This window comes from Papaver somniferum, chromosome 7 (assembly GCF_003573695.1).
Source record: "Papaver somniferum cultivar HN1 chromosome 7, ASM357369v1, whole genome shotgun sequence".
In the NCBI taxonomy this organism is placed as follows: Eukaryota; Viridiplantae; Streptophyta; class Magnoliopsida; order Ranunculales; family Papaveraceae; genus Papaver; species Papaver somniferum.
The window spans coordinates 268,423,919-268,427,365 of NC_039364.1; the positions used below are offsets into that span (position 1 = coordinate 268,423,919).

Below are 3,447 nucleotides of genomic sequence, written 5' to 3' on the forward strand. Positions count from 1 at the left end.
TCCTGACTGGGATCTGTGTCTAAGGTCTTTCTTTATGTCCCCATCACTCTGGATCATAGATCCCAAATATCGAAAGGATTCTTTCCTTGGTACAATATGGCCATCTAGTAGCAGGTCTCCATGATCCGTCCCGGTTTCGTCGAAATCGCACTTCGGATACTCAGTCTTTGATCTACTGAGTCTGAAGCCCTTTGATTCCAGAGTCTGGCGCCACACCTCGAGCTTACCTTCTATCTCTTTCTTGGACTCCCCATCACACCATAATCTTTCTCAGGAAATCCAACACCTTGAAGCAGAAACTTGGGTTCCTCCACCTGCTTTTTATGTTAAAGTGAATGTCGATGCTGCCTTAATTTAGATTGAATAAGGGTGTTGTTCCTGCTGTGGCTCAGGATAACGAAAGGAATTTTCTTGGCTGCATCACATATTGTTTTACAGACACATTGCTGTTAAAAGCAGAAGTTAGGGCGTACAATTTAAGAGTTTATCTGGCAAGAAGTCTTAACTCGGAGAAATTTATCGTGGAAGGTGATGTTGAAAGTGTTTCTACTGCAATTAATGGTCCAATTATCCAAGTCCCAGCAAATATAAAGATGGAGATCATAAAAGCAAAAGAAAGTTGACGTGAGTTTGAAAATATTGTGTTTAAATCTGTTTCTAGAAGTGCTAATGAGATAGCACATGTTTTATGTCAATATGCGAATGAAGAAAATGTAACTAGGATTTGGTCTACTCATGACCCTCCTCTCTGTATCTTACCCTTTCTCATGATAGAATGAGGGGTATTTGATCTGTTCATAAATAAAAACATTTTCTTCTTCTTCAAAAAAAAAATCCATAGTATTTGAATGCAAAACGTTTTACCGTGTCTCTTTCTCGGGATTCCAACACCCCCTACCTTGGTCCTCCGCTTGATAAACGTTCCGTTCTACGGATGCATCTGATCCTTCACTTGAAAACAATAAATGTTTCCGTTCAAGGGTTGTGCCTGTCCGGTAATTCTTAGGGCCAGGGGTTGTGATTTCCGAAGAGAATCTTAAAGAGATATTTTGTAAGAGTGTCGTTAGTTTTATAACTAATTAAGGTCTGGGTCGTAGAAGATGTAGTTGATGCATTAGGGTCGTAGACTAATCCAAGACTAATTTGACTGTCCGAAAATTTTATCAATGTGCCCTTGTAAAGTAGTTAAAAGACATTGTATCCTAACGTCATTTTGAAATTTAACTGGGTTCAAATTAACCCGACACCCGATGGAAAACTTTCCAAATCATAACTCATATGATGAATTTCAAAATACGATGACCTTCATGTTTTCGGGGAAGATAACTAATACAATCTATAAAACTAAAGTTCTCAAGTTCTTATCTTAGAGAACCCAAATCATTTGTTTGGAACACCATTACTAAGTACCGTTATTCTTTAGAGAATCATCACCCTCGCGATGCAATTCTTATGTTTTGTGATTTCTTCGTGAATCAGCAATAATCCCAAATAATAACTACATGTGAATAGCTTGTATTCTAAATGCTAGCTGTGATATTGTCTTCGCTGGAAGTGTTTGATTGAGTGATTTCCCGGAATTCTTAAATTCGTGGGTATGTGAATGGTGGAAAAATTTAACTTTCCCACAACTTGTTCGACGAAATGCCAGAGAAGGATTCATTATCTGGACTATTCTGGCAGTTATAGCAGTACGGGTTCATTTTGTCTGTCATCGATGCTTGGGTTAGTTGTATTTCCATTGATTTTATTTCTCTATTAGGTCTAACCATAGCTAATAAGTCTTATGTTTTCTCACATTCTCCATGGTATAGCTAGGATAAGTACTGGGATTTATTTTAGTCCTTCTAACAGTACTACTACTTCATCGATAGCTAATGAAAGTCATGACTTGTGACCATCGTTTCTTATTAACCAATATAGCAGCCGTTAATTTCATGGGTTTGAATGTCATGAATGATTAGATGGGATTTAGGTGATTATTTAGGGGGCAAAATAGAAACCCCGTTGACAATATATATCAACAGTCAGCAACAATCAACATATGGTCAGGGTGTTTGCAAAATTGAAAAAGTCAGCTAACAGTTTTCAAACGGTCTTGGGTTAGTCTACGACCCTAATGCATCAACTACATCTTCTACGACCTAGACCCTAATTAGGCATAAAACTCAGGACCCTTTTACAAAATATCTCAATCTTAAACTTAGACATGGTTATGTAACTGGTTATTGGCACAAACTCAATTGAATGCATTTGATTTGCTCAAACTTTTGAAGTGATTTTGGTTTTTATCTTGACAACTTCAGGCCTGATCCAGATTACCTGGCTGCTAACCCCATAGAGGAACGTACGTACACATCTAAACAAGTTCAGGATGTAGTAAGGCCGTAAGCAGCTGATGCCACGAGTCTCTATAACAAACGAGCAGTCAGTTTTCTTCTGAATCTTTATTGCTTTTCTTGAAAATCAGTCGCTATTTTTGTTTGGATTCCCTTAATCTCTCTTTTTTGTTCTCTTGCTTTGGCCTAAAACTTCGTAGGGTACAAAATATGAGCTGGTGGAGCCTGGTTACCTTACATCTGTGCTTCTTAGGACATGCTTTCTTCACCATGTCGACTTCACGGCTAAGAAGACTGATGTTGCTGATGCTCCAGTGGAGATGTTTTTTGCTGAACTGACAACTACCAGTGGGGTTCGTTGTGTCAAGGTTTGCAGATGCATGGGGCTAAGAGACTCGTTTTCAGGTTTGTATTTGCCTCTTACTTCTACAGTTATGTGCATTGTTTTGCTTGTGTCAACCGGGGATCACTATTATGATTCATGACTATTTATTGGCAACTCTATAATTTTGTCTTGCAGGAGATAAAAACAAGGGCTGCTGTTATTTCACACATGAAAATGTTCAGCATCCTAGGGATGGAGGATTTTCGCGTGGGGGTGAAGGATTATTCCTTGATCGTTGGCACTGAACTTTTTATGAACATAACAATTTAGAGTTGGACTATATTTGACGCATGCGTAGCTTGCCTTTTGATATTTGTGCCTCTGAATGAAAATCTGGCCTCTGTGTTAAGTTTATCGATTCTTTAACTGCACATATTTAAGAGGAACAGATTTTTGTTTAACTGTCAAAATGGATATTATTACCAGACCACTGGTACCTGCATGCATTACTATGATAATGATATACACTGCTGGAGAAGCGAAAGAATTTGATTTGGTTGATAAATTGCTCGATCCACACACAAATCAAACACAAAATGTGCTTTTTTTCCCTGGATTTTTCCCTACTCATCTGCAGCAGAGCGAAAGCAACAGAATTTGTGCTTCTTTCTTTGCCTGGATTTTTCTGCGCCATTAATTAATGTTACTACCTTCATGGATTCCATTGACTTCGACGGTAACTTCAGAATAGTCTTTGTTCATGTTATCTAATACTGATGCGTG

General features: G+C 38.3%; 1 long non-coding RNA gene across 1 annotated transcript; it reads left to right on the plus strand.

Moving 5' to 3' along the window:
- The first annotated feature begins 1,246 nt into the window (after window positions 1-1,246).
- On the plus strand, window positions 1,247-3,096 carry LOC113293797. The gene is made up of 4 exons (XR_003332578.1): window positions 1,247-1,725; window positions 2,307-2,427; window positions 2,540-2,744; window positions 2,860-3,096. It is a non-coding gene; the product is annotated as an uncharacterized LOC113293797 (long non-coding RNA).
- Window positions 3,097-3,447: the final 351 nt, after the last annotated feature.